Consider the following 14,477-nt stretch of genomic DNA (forward strand, 5'->3'; position numbering starts at 1 on the left):
GATTATGAGCCCAGGACAATTATGGAAGAAATAGAATTAAAGGAAAAAATTTATGTTAGTAATGTGAAGAGTTTATGCAAAATTTCTAGTGAAGAGTGACTAAAGAATAATTTTGAGTCTTTGTGGAGTGACCTGCTATATTCCTTTTCTTTTAGGCTAAAAAATTTGAGAATGGCAATCCAGGACGTGTTTTGGGCAAATCAATTATTTATCAGTTTCAGCCCTTTCTCACTCACAGAAAAGAAATGGTGAGAAGAATAGAAAAGATATACCGTGGAGACCTCCTGAACTCACTGGAATTCGGTGGACACTCAAAGAATCCAATAACACAGCATGAGTGGCACCTGGACAAAGGCAGCAGCAGAGTTGATGAAGGGTAAATATTGGAATTAGCATTGGTGCTGGTGCTGGGCTGATCAATATGGCAGGAAAACCACCAGAAGAATATTGGTTGCATGGATAGTTGTCTATGATAGGATACTAGAGAAAAAAAGGCCAGAGTAGTTCACAACTTGTCATCATAAACAGAGAGAAATACGGAAAGGGAGCAGCAAGAGGATGGGTCCACTCATTCAATCTAAAGTTCCTACCCCCTCTAAAAGGAATTAAAACCACCAGAATTGTGATAGATCTGTCCAAAGGCCACAAAAGCAGCATGGAAAATGTGAGAACACAAACTAACATTTTTCTCTGTAAGATAACAAAATACCATAGACTTATTACTTTGTAATAAGTAGGTAAATTAAAGATATATTATCATAATCAAATGACCTCTTCCCATTGTTGTTTGGCTAACCTGTGTGCATAAGTATGTTCAGTAATATTGAAATTTCATAACTTTGTATGTAGTCTTTTGTATCCTTTTAGAATATTATGTGGATATTTTCTTCTTAATAAATGTGACTATGTAAAATAATTGGTCAAAGCAAACATCAAACATCTTTTTTTTTGGTATTTTTAGGGCTGCACCCTCAACATATGTAGGTTCCCAGATTAGGGGTCAAATCGGAGGTATAGCCCCTGGCCTGTGCCACAGCCACAGCAATGCCAGATCTGAGCCATGTCTTCAACCTACACCACAGCTCACAGAAATGCTGGATCCTTAACCCACTGAGCAAGGCCAGGGATCGAACCTGTGTCTTCATAGTTACTAGTCAGATTCATTTCCACTGAGCCATGATGGGAACGCCAAACATATTCTCTTTTTACCAGTGCAATTACTCAGTACCTAAACTTGATCAAGAGGTACTCCTTTAATTTCTCTTTCTTGCTCCTTCTGTTTTTCCCACTACTCTCTTCCCTTCCCTGAGTCTGATTTCCCAGGGAAAAAAAAAAAAAAAAAAAAGAATCACCAGTGTCCTAAAGTTGAAAGGGAAAAAAAAAAAATCGCACAGCATTAAAAACTACGACTCTGAACTACATAAACAAATGTGGGAGAAAGGGAATAAAAAGTAATCATATTGTGTCTGTCTTTTTTTTTTAACCTCAATGACTTCTATTTAAAAGAATGCTATTAAAATCACTTCAGCTCATTGCCATTAACTTGACTTCATAGTTTAATGGTACAATGCACATAGTTACATTTTACTTAATGCTAAAAGATTTTTCAAAGTGGTCTTTTCCTTTTAATTACAATTTCAACCTGATAAAAATGGATTTTTAGAGTCATGCAGAACTCCTTACATTTCTGCTGTCATAACTCACTCAGGATATAGTTAGATCCCATTTCCTCAGTAGATGATAACTCTTCCTTCATATTATGTTCTGATGAACCCACTTAAACCCAACACTTAACACGCAGAACCGCTGATCACAATAGAACTTTAAAAGGCATATTTGTGGCATCAAAACTCGTAACCTTTATAATGTTAATAAATTGCTTTGTTTATGATCTAGGTGGCTGACTTCAAAATCCAGGGAGTTGCTTGACTACTCAAGCTCGGTTAATTTCAGATGGTTTTTAACCCAAGCAGTTGACAATAGACACAGATATCCAGAGACTTTTTTTTTCTCTTTAGCAGTAATCACATGTCTGTCAGATTAGGTCAGATAAAGGAAGTATGAAGATTAAAGGCCGAGTTCTCATTGCAGCTCAGTGGAAATAAATCTGACTAGTATCCATGAGGACACAGGTTCAATCCCTGGCCTCACTCAGTGGGTTAAGGATCCAGCATTGCCATGAGCTGTGGTGTAGGTTGCAGACAAGGCTTGGATCTGGCATTGCTGTGGCTGTGGCGTAGGCCGGGGCTACAGCTCCGATTCAGCCCCTAGTCTGGGAACCTCCATATGCTGCAGGTGAGGATCTAAAATAAATACATAAATAAATAAAATAAAAATTTTAAAAAGATTAAAGGGGAAAATATTTAATCAAGTCTTTTGTTTCCAATGAAAACCAAGTCAAGAGCTCATGTCAATGTTTTATTTCAAAATAAAAAGGGTGAGTGTACTTAAACTATTACAGATGATCCACTTGGGTCTCCTATGTTCATTTGGCAATGGATATAAGATATTCTCTGTGATGGGAAAGGCTGAACAACATTTAAAGGTTTTATTCATTCAACAAGCATACGTTGATTACTTACTGGGTACTGACCACACAGAGATGACAATGACATGATCCCAAATATACATTGCTCATGTTGGTTTAGCTTGCAGTGTTTCATGTTATTTATCTGAAGGTTAAACTCTAAAAGCTATTGTACTTGCAGAACTAATCAAATGTAAAATTAAAGTAGTGTGTTTACCCAGGACTTTGTAATAAAGGCACTAGAGGGAGTTCTCTCCTGGATAGCAGGTTAAGAAATTGGGATGACCAAAAAAAAAAGGCGCTAGAGTGGAAGAGTTGTTTCAGTAGATATGTTTTCCTCCAAATTCTATGTGAATTGTTTTCTTTGCTGAGCCTAATCTAAACAGCTGCATAAATTTCCTCTGGCTTCTTTCCTTTAATCAAGGAATTTTTTTTTCAGGGCCTTCATTCTTGGCATCACAACTGGGTGCCAAGGCCCAGAGGACTCTGATTTTGAATTATCTTGACCAAGGCTATGTAAGACATTTTCATGGTTTTCACTACAGCATTCATTAAATTTTTGGCCATTTGGATCAGGGAAGTAATACTGTCCAAAATTGACATGATTACCTCTCTTCCCACATTCTGGATCTCAGCTTTAACTTGGCTGCATATTTTCATTTGGTGATAGTAGGACTTAATCTGTTCTTGTAGTCCAAAAAATTCTGTTTGCATGATAGATTTGAACACTGTTGGCAATCGGCCAAGAGAGGATATCTGTCCTTGATACTGATTCTGATATAATTTCAGCTGGATAGGTCACATCAATTTTAACTTTGATGGTCTTTTGCACCTTGTGAAGTCTACAATCTCCATTATGATCACACATAAGTTCTTGGTCAGAACAATGATATCAATGCTTGTATACATCTCAGTCTCAGCATCCAGATTACTCTTACTTTGTTGCAATCAGAAACTTGCTAAGCACTTTTTTCCTTTTCTGCTTCAGCTGTCACCTTAGCCCAGTAAGTTTTCCCTTTGGCCTGAATGCTGAATGCTGCTATGACTGTGGACCTCATGATCCTATTCAGGTCAGAAAGAGCCCCCAGTTCCTCTGTGGTTCAGAACATCATGACAGCATTTGCTATCATGATTTGTACCACAGATATTCTTTGAGATTTCCACAAACTGATTACCATGAAACACATCCAAAGAGGTTTTACTTAAGACTTCCAAGTTACAAACTCAAGAACTACCTGTAAGTATGTTAATATTTCTCATCATACCTTCAGGAAAAGTCCCTGGCTCCCACCCGTGCATTTCACCTATGACAATGTGAGCAACTCTTGATGCCTATTCTCTGATAACACCTGCAGAATGGTCTAAGTGATCATCATCCTGGTCCCTCAAGGCTAGGATATATTCGTTGACATGTTATAGGCTATGGTTCTGAGACTGAACTTTTATAACTCAGTAACAGCCAGATAAAAGAGATGCATAAGGAAAGGAATGGGGAAAGGGTGCAGAGTTTCCACACCCTCTTCGGGTGCACCATTATCTTTAGTTCTCCATGTATTTACCAAACAGGAAACTCTGTTTTACATCCTTAACACTATGGATTCCTAATCACGAGCATGCAATACTGTGCAGTTACCTTTCTAGAGCAGTAGAGAGATATATTTTAGATTCATGAGTGCAGAAATAGATAATTAAAACTCTAGGAAAGGATTAGATCACTCAGGGAGCAAGTATAAAGGAGAAAAGTCCATAGAAGATGCTTAGGACCCAGCAAAGAAGACTGAAAACCAATAGCCAGCAAGATAGAAGAACTAAGAGAGAGGAAAGATAACTTTCAAAGAGGAGAAAGTGATTAACTAGGGCAAATGCTCTTGATGGATAAAATAAGATGAATAGTGAGAGCTGGCCATTGCTTTCAGAAACACAGAGGTTACTGTTGACCTTGATGAAGTTCTTCTAGTAGAGCCACGGGGTAGGGTTACAGACTGGAGGGTCCACAGAGAATGGAATAGGAAAAAACAAGAAACTCTCTTGGGTAGCATTACCGTCAATTGTAGGATATAAATAGGGTATTAGCTGGAGGTAAAAGTATAATCAAGCAAGGGTTATTTTCAAACAGAAGAAATAGCACCATGTTTGTATGGTAATGGTAATCACCCAATAGAGAAGAAATTTGAGAAGAAAGAAGAGATAACTATAATTCAGTAGACAAGAAAAGCTGATATCTAGTGTGTAAAGGTAGCACTTTGTGTTAGCTAGGAGCATAGATGGCTCATTTATAGCATCAAAAGAAAGGGAGAGAATATAGACCTGGATATGACAAGTGCATAGCTATCTTGGTGGAAGTTCCCTTCTAATAACTTACATTTTCTCAGTGAATTACAAGGTAAAATCTGAGATTAAAGATAATGGAGAACGTATTGGAAAAACTGAGCAGAAAGAAGACACAAAATAGTTATTTAGGAGAGTTAGAATGGGAAGGGACTTTGAAAATACAAAGTGATTATTGCAAAGCTTTAAGAGCCTCTTGAGGTAAACTACTATTAATTTAAATTGAGACATATGTGTATATCTATGGTGCAGGAGCCAAGTTCAGAGAAAGTAAAGGATTGTATTTAACCAGAGCTATGGTTTAGCCAAGAGAGTAACACCAGGTAAAGGGGGAGAAGGGGGTTGCTGGTATATGCAAAGGAGTAATTATCATGGTTGACCATTGGAGTAAAGCTGAGTTAGAAAGAAAGGATACAAGGAAGGTGAAAGACAGTTAAAAGTAGTGAATAAATGAATCAATGGTTTTAGAAAGATATTTGTATTGTGGGAGATAATGTGCTAAAGAGAGTAAAAAAGCAAAAAGTGGTAGACATAGAATGGAACAGAGAAATTTGTTAATGGATTGAAAATCATTGACATTGATAAAATAGTGCTTATTTTTCTCTCCAGCCACCCCCCCCCGCAAAAAAAAAGTCCGACCGTCCCATAAAATTTGCATCAGAAGCATTTAAAAATAAATAAAGAAATCCCTTTTGGTGAGCTTATCAATATTTTAAGAGAATAAATTTCATTAAAGGACCTGAGAGTATCCAAATGCTCAGTATATATTTATAGCAGCATATGCTTAGAACTACACACACACACACACACACACACACACACACACAAACATTATTAACCAAAATAACATTGAGGTATCTTTTCTTACCTGTTTCTCTGTGTGTAGCTGAATTCAGTAAGGCTTTTCTCTACAGATGAATTTGTATCTTTTAATCTTATAAGATTAAATAAATATATTTAAGTGGAATTTAAAAGTTCCTTTTCTCTTCAACTGTCATTTAATCTAACTAATCCAGTTATTTTAAAGATATATTCCTTTGCTGTACATTACAACTTTGAACTTAATTAGAATCCAGATACACTGAAGTGCACCTTCTCTGTAAAGTGTATGTAAGGAGGATTGATGTACAGGCAGTGAGGATCATTTGTGGAAAATACAGACAAGCTCACTGCCAAACATTTCACTTCAGCTAGGTCTTGATTAAAGGGCATTTCGGCTTTGAGACTGGCCTTTCACAGTCCAACAAGAATATATACAAATATGCTTACCTTCCTATGTTATTATGACTATATATCTCCAAGGTTATAGGCCATGTTCATGGGAAAGAAGAAAATAGCCTTACAGATATAAGCACTTAGATGGTCATGATTAGGCAATCTTTGAATTATGGGGCACTAGAATCAACTTCCTTTTAAATTCAACTACCTTCAGTTATTCAAAGAGTAAGGAAAACTGGGAAATCTATGTTGCTGGTAGTCACTGGCCTAGGGCAAACAGGTACCAATCACCTGCAATGTTCCTCAGAGTCTAAGCATACTTGGCACCCGCAGGGCCACAGTGTGCTAATTAATTTTTTCACTCACAAGTTCAATAGCATTTTGGTCTCCTGCAAAACCCCAAGATAAGCCATTCCTGACAACTGGTGAGAGATACTTAGTTACTAATTACTAAGTACAAGTATTGCCTTTGCATTGCATAGGATGTCTTCTCCAGTCCTCGTGTCTGTCAGACAAAACTGTAGTATAAGAGCATAAAACAATAATTGGATAGGCTTAAGGACAAAAGAAATGTGCAATCCTGCTACATCATTTGGGCGGCCTGATGAATTTACACGTGTGAGTCTTCTCTCACAGGTTTCTGAACGCTCAATCTATAATAGTAAAGTCATTAGTAATGAAATGTGTAGATAAGAAAATGGTAAGGTTTTTGGTTCATATGCTATATTGTAAGATAGACAAATGGCAGAGTAGAAATTCCTATAATTTGTTCAACAAATACTTATTGAAAAAAACAGTACAGTTAGAAGGTATGGAACCTAAAGTAATAAGAGAGGCAAGACAAAATAAATTCTATGCAAAAAAAAATTTTTTTTGATGCTTGCTAGGAGTTCCCATTGCAGTTCGGCAGATTAAGAACTTGACATCCTCTCCATAAAGATATGGGTTCCATCCCTGGCCTCGCTCAATGGGTTAAGGATCCAGCATTGCTGCAGATGTGGCATAGGTCGCAGATGCAGCTCAGATCTGGTGTTGCTGTGGCTGTGGTGCAGGCCAGCAGTTGCAGCTCTGATCGACACCTAGCCTGAGGAATTCCCTAAGCTGCTAGTGTGGCAGTAAAAAGAGAAAAAAAAAAAAAAAAAGCTCACGAAATAGAAATCATTGTAGAAAGTTTCTTGAAGGGAATTGAAAGGGTTTAGACAAGGACAGTAGTGTAAAAGAAGATAATGTGAGGGAGTGGTGGGTACAAAGTCTGGATGAAGGAATCTAGAAGCTGTTTTGGGACAAATGTAATATTCACTATGGCAGTACCATAATATTTCTTAAGAAATTAGGCAGATTGGGCTATATGTATATGTACAGACCAGCAGTTCTCAAAACTTCTGGGAGTCTCTGAATTATTACAGGGAATTTGTAAGGACAAAACAATTTTCACAATAATATTAAGATGTCATTTGCCTTTTTCATTTTCATTCTTCCATGAGTGTACGATAGTGTTTTCTAGAGGATTCATAATGTGTAATACCTCAACTGATTGAATAATGAGGAGATATGAGAAACTGTCTTCTATAAAAAAGACATTAAAGAAATTTGTAGAACAATGATACTCTTTTTACCATCTTTTGTAGTTTTGGGAAAGATAGTTATTTTTTCATAAAAATTTTACCGTCAACTTATATTTATTGTTTTCTTTTTAAATGTATTTGATCCATTTTATAACTTTTATTTTAATTCCTAAAGACAGTAAATATGAGTAAAACTTATATTAACATAATCATGTTTGGATAGTCAATGATTTTTAAGAGTATAAAGTTGTCACTAAACCAAATGTGTGAGGAATGCTGATATAGATGAAAGAATTTGGGCTTTCTTTCTAAGGACAGAGTAAGGGAGAAGTGGTCATGAGAATTAACTGTAAATGAGAGGAGATGATCATACTTTAGAGTTTTGCCATATTTAGCTGTGGCATTCCATTGAAACATCCTTTGCAGCACTGATAAATTTGCTCATTTAACTTTTGTAAATAATTCTCCTTTATTTTAAAGAACACATATTTCCATTGGGCACTTCTTATCTCCTAATTCTTGATTTTTTTTCTTATTCCACCTACTGCCATCCTTTCCAGCCCTGAATAGGCTTCCACTATTTTGTCCAAATGCCACCAGCCTTGACTTAGACCCACACCACCTCCTCCATCACCCTTCCCTCCTGGGCTTCTCTGAGCCATAGTGTGGGGAGCCCACTTCTCTCTCACACATGTGCCCCACCCAGAAAGGTATGGCACTACCATTGAACAGTTAATGATGGGACCAATAAATAAGTATTTCCACTTTTTTTTTTTTGTACCTGAGTGGAAACTACTGAGACATGTTTCATAAGGTTTTTCACAAAGTGCCAAGGAAACCTATTAGAACCTTAACAACCCATCTTTGGCTTTTCCTGTTTCCTGGGTTTACCTCCTCTCTATTCCTCACATCCATTTCTTAGGATGATGTCTGCAAATAAAAACAAGTCTTTGCTTCAATTCTGCTTGGGGGGAATCCCAATCTAAGATAATATTCAACCAAATTTTCTGCCTAAAAATTCAAATATTTTCCTGTCGCATGAATCCAAATCAATCTGATTCCTGTAAGTGAAAACTAAAAAGTACTATGGACAATATATATTTGGAGAACAAGAGATAAAAATGTGAATGCATAGTTGACAAAAAATTCACATATACATTTTGCTTCTATCTTTTAAATAAAGACAAAATAATATGTTGATTATATAGTAGTTCAGCTATAAAATGGATCCACTGGTTAATTAAGCTTCTATTGGGTACCAGAAAAAAAAATTACAGCAAAATAAAAAGTAAAAGAGCTCAACAAACCAGAAAACAAAATATTTTAAGTTTTCATATCCATTTCCATAACAAGACTGAAGAATAACGATCAAGAGTCCAATTTAATGTTTTCCCATGCCTTAGAATTTTGCATACTTTTTCTGTTCTTAGCAGAAGCATTTCTCCCATGAATTAAATTTCATGCCATCCCATTAATACCATGTAGTGACATCTCAGGCCATCTTAATTTCCAGAATCCCCTCTGGCAGAAATCTCTCTTTTAAGGATTTCCACTCAAGGTTTTGGCCCCATGTGAGTATGCTGAGCCTACTTAGAAGAAATCAACTATCCTAGTTCTGTATTAAGAAGTCAGAGACTATAACCTTCTCATTTAACATATCTTGCTTAATAAATTATTAAATAACCATGGAGGGAGTCTGATGCCCTCTTAGTAACCTGCCTCACTCATCTTGTTGGCCTTATGGTCAAGACTGACATAATTTTATTTTATTTTATTTCATATTATTTTATTTTATTTTTGTCTTTTGTCCTTTTTTAGGGCTGTACCTGCAGCATATGGAGATTCCCAGGCTAGGGGTCTAATCGGAGCTGTATACCAGAGTCACAGAAATGCCAGATCTGAGCTGTGTCTGCGACCTACACCACAGCTCACAGCAATGCCAGATCCTTAACCCACTGAGTGAGGCCAGGGATCGAAGCCGCAATCTCATGCTTCCTATTTGGATTCGTTTCTGATGAGCCACGATAGGAACTCCATTTTAAATATAATCACTGTTTTCTCAAGAAATATTCCATTTGCTTGTTCTGCTTGCTCAGATTTACACACAAATCTGACCACAAAGTGCTTGAAATATGAAATGTTGGGAAACAGAAAATAAGCCTCAAATTTGTCATTTCTAATTACCTACAAAGTCAATGTTCTTTGAAATATTCTTCCTAAGTATAGATTTTGTAGATTCCCTGGTAAATTTCAAATTATCATAAGAAATACTAAAATAACATTTCCCCTTTGAAAGCTTGACTATATCTACCATATAAGCATATGTAGATTTCAATACTTCTATTCTCCTCTAAAATATTGTTACATCACATTTTATTATGTGTACCGATTAACACATTTGTCTGTCTCTTTAAGCACTTTGGTGGCAGATCCCATGCTGTACACACTTTTGTATGGTCGATGGATAGCCTGATGCTTAACACATTGAAAATGTCAAATAAATAAATGAAGGTTTAAATGAATGGATAAAAGAATATGTCAGTTGATTACTGAAAGAATATGTGAATGAAAGAAACAAATAAATGACTAATTGTAATAAGTAGGTTCAACAGAGTACAAGGGTCAGAATTCTAGAAGCACAATGGAAAAGTCCAGACCAGTTAATGATTTTTTTTCTTTTCTTCCAGTTTCCATTTCAGTGTTTAAATTGCTTCTGATTTAGTGGAAATGAAAAGAAATTTTTCATAGAACTAATTTTTCTATTTTAATGTTCTTTCTGACTTTAATTAAATATTCTCCATAAGTGTGTCTTTTGCCTTCTCTTCTCTCTCTCTGAAGTGAAATAGTGAATGCTCAACTCACAGGCTTCAGGAAGATTTCACAGTTCTATTTTTAATGCTTGCAGTAGAGTTGAAGACATACGTTAAGAATTTTTTTTTGTCTTATTATTATTAAGACCAACAAACTGTTACAGAGAAAGGACTCTTCTGATCAGAATTATACTAATTACTTTTTATACAATCAGATTTTGCCATCATCACAGCTTTCTGTGCTCTTACAACTTGTCATTCTCTGCTGGATGCCAAATCCGTACCTTTCTGCTTTTATGCTTTCAACAGTGGTATATTTTATTCGAAACACCAATATTTAGAGCTTTAGAAGCAGGCACATATAACAGGAGAATCATAATTTCTTGTTTAAAACTGTTATTCAGAAGTAGTGTAGAGTTTTACTGATCTTTGTTTTCTTCCTTGTTTTATTTCCTGGTAAGGTCAGTTATTCTGAGTGGTGTTGGCATGGCAGGAAGTAAAGCACACGACAGCTTCAGTAAAGTTTACTTTTTGTAATTGGACCTAAGAATTTGCTTGTGGCCTTTTGTCTAGAACTATTTCACTTTCCTAGAGCTTTAGACATCATCAGTCTTATACATATCACTTGGATAGCCAGCTTGACAGTTTTGATGGGCCATTATTGTAGTTTAAATTTCATTTTTGGAAGATTTCATTTGACATTTCAGACTTATTATGCTACCTTGAAAGCTGGAGTTCCATAGGGCTCTGACTTTGATCTCAGGTCATTATTAGTTAATGCCAATGATCCACAGCATCCCCCTTGTGTGAACGTGAACTCAAAACACTTGTGAAGTACCATTTCATTATGGCTCTTTTTAAATTAGCAATTATATCAAACGGTTTGAGAGCAGTCTATACATATTACAGAAACTTTTCAAACATAATTTGATTAATTATTAAGATGGATAATAATTAGAAATTACAGTTGTGTTTGATTAAGGATAAATGATAAAGTTATGATTAAGTGATACTTCCTTTTCATAAAAATTGAGAGGAAGAAACGGAAATGCAGACTACAAAGTTCCTGGTTCATTTTTTCTTCTTTTGCTGCTGCTAGAAAGAATTTCTGTGGCTGCATTAAACAAAGACAGAGTGTGACTTTAATTAATATTATTATTAAAAAGGTCATTTGTAGGTTTACTTTGCTTTCAGCAAAGTTTCCAGAAAGAATATATTAAAGAAAAATGAGGCAAATAGTCATTTTAACAAGGTATTCACAAACAGCTTTTCTGTGAAAAGAATTCTGCTTTAATGTTTTGAAAATATCAAGTGGCCCTCATAAAAATATTTATACACTTAGTAATGGTATAAGGCATTTCATATATTATAAAACATATACTAATAAGTTAATATTAAGAAATAATTTTCCATATGTGTTTATTTATAAACCAGAAAAAGTATTCTGAATTGTGGTTATATATTCTGACATTTAGAAATAATTTTTCCTTTTTTTCCCTTATCTTTTTATTCATGAATTCCCTCTAAATAAATATGAACAATCGAGTCTGAACTGACAGCGTAAGAGGATGCTTTCCTGGAAATATTTAATTCAATGCTATATATGATATTATTGGTTCTCTTGTGGTGGCTATCTTTTAGGTACTAGAAAGCTTTTTTATTCTCTTCAAATACCTTGAAATCACAGGATATTTCTTGTATTTCTTCCATATACTATATAAATAATTGTTGTTCTATTCACCAGTCTTTAATGATGCTTATGATTTCCTTTATAATGCCATCAAACACTAACTGACCACTAAATTCAGTCCTCAGTAAACTACACTGTCTCTTTCAAGTTACCTTACACCTCAGTCAAACCTTTTCTGTGTATCTTTGGACAGATATGCACTACTAAATTTACATCTTATTTTATTTCTTGATGTGTTTTCATTTTGGGCCAGGGATATTTTTCAGAGAACATAATAAATGGCAGAGACTGCAGTGGGAAAACAATACATCAGAGAATACTCTCTACTCAATGTCTAGAAAAGTGCTATTTGGCCAAGAGCATTTGCAGTACCATACACTAATGTTCACTGGCCAAAGGGATACCTTTGGCCAGCTGCACCAACTCTCCTGGACTGTGAATGCATGATGACATTCAACACATGCCTGAAAATTCTGTGTGTGTGTGTGTGTGTGTGGTAACAGTGTACCATTTTGTATATATATATAATATATATACACATATATATTATGCATACATATAATATATATACATGTGTATATATGTCCAAAATCATGCTTTTATTCATATATTATACAGAAAAATAACAAATTAGAGATGCTTGAATTGTAGTTAATCTAGTTATGTGTATACTATCCAACAAGTTTGCAGAGCCCAAAGGATTTGAAATGGTAAGAAAAAACACGTCTCTTTCTCTCCTTTTGTTCTCAAATACAATTTTTTATGTGCTAATTAACTACTGGGGGACTATATTTCCCTTCTGTTTTCTTTTGATCACATGAACTGAGAGGATGGTTTATAGAAATATATTAACAGAATCCCATTTCAACAAAATATTATGTGTGACCATATGAGATTGCTTTTAAAGGATTATATTTCCATTGTTGTTAGAATTAACTTTGCATTCTGCTTTAAGGTGTAAAAGCAGATTTAGAAAATCCAGTCAGTAATGTGTGTTGTGTAAATTGTCTATAGGTGTCATAACAATGACATACATTTCTGTTTCAGTTAACTTCAGGAGAAATGAATGGTTTGATTATATGCAAAATTTACTGGAATAAGAACTTCACAACTAAGTATACAATGGGATACTTTGCTGAAAAGATTGGGTTTGCTTTTTGTTTGCTCATATTATACTCTGATGAAGACATGTCCTTCTGTATTAGTCCAAATTTCCATTTTCAAATGTTTACCTTCACATGCATACCCTTTATCTTCTAAGCAATAGAGAATTGCTGGCTTCCCATTATACTTTCTTTTTACCTTTCTTCAGCTAACTCAACACTTCTTCCCCTTGTAGGAAATTATTTCATCACCAATACAAAGTTAAGCAGATGAGCCAGTCTTTGGTTATCAAAGAGCCTCATCTCCCTAGTCACACTGATGGTTAAGATGTGCAGATATGCTGAGGCATCAGAACACTGCCTGAGACACTGGCTTGAACAGTTGGGTAAGAGGTTCTCTTTACACCAGGAGAGTCATTATGAGGATAATAGAGCCTAAGTACTGGCCTGACATCTTTGCCTGAATATGTGAGGGGACCACCTGAGAATGAGGCCAACTCTGAGAAAAGTGAGAAGTAGTAGCTTCATAACATTGTTTGAAGCCCAGAATCCAGTGGTGCCTAAGTAAGTTTCATTCCTTGGACAGCCTCCCACACAACCAATTACATGAGATGATAAAATCTCCTTTTGGTCTCTCTAGTTTGAGTGTGTTTTTGTCACCCGCAAGTGAAAGATTAGTGACTAATACACATACACACACTTAGTGATTGACATGTTGATCATACAGATAGAATTTGTGGACTGTTTCCAAACTAAGACTATTTTCAGTACCACATCATATTTAAGTTAAAAAATATCAGAGTCAAATCTTCAAGGTTGAGTGACTCAACATAGATTGTGATAGTAAGTGCCCAAATCATTCTTTGGGTGCATTTAGATATTTTTACAGCATTTAGGCTTATATGACATAAAAAGAAATATATATTAATATGAATCACTAATGTCTTTCATCATTAAGTGAAGAAAATAGTGCTCTGAAGGAACTAAACACATGATAAACTAGCCAGGGTAGGGGTCCAATTGGAGCTGTAGCCACCAGCCTACGCCACAGCCACAGCAATGCCAGATCTGAGCCGCGTCTGCAACCTATACCACAGCTCATGGCAATGCCAGATCCTTAACCCACTGAGCGAGGCCAGGGATCAAACCTGCAACCTCATGGTTCTTAGTCGAATTCGTTAACCACTGAGCCATGACAGGAACTCCTATTTATACTTAATTTTTAAAGTAGATGTA

General features: G+C 35.6%; 1 pseudogene; it reads right to left on the bottom strand.

The window, feature by feature from the left end:
• Window positions 1-2,847: 2,847 nt before the first annotated feature.
• Window positions 2,848-6,067, bottom strand: LOC125137468 (catenin alpha-3-like; annotated as a pseudogene).
• Window positions 6,068-14,477: the final 8,410 nt, after the last annotated feature.

The sequence above is a fragment of the Phacochoerus africanus genome, chromosome 10 (genome assembly GCF_016906955.1).
Source record: "Phacochoerus africanus isolate WHEZ1 chromosome 10, ROS_Pafr_v1, whole genome shotgun sequence".
NCBI classification, from domain to species: domain Eukaryota; kingdom Metazoa; phylum Chordata; class Mammalia; order Artiodactyla; family Suidae; genus Phacochoerus; species Phacochoerus africanus.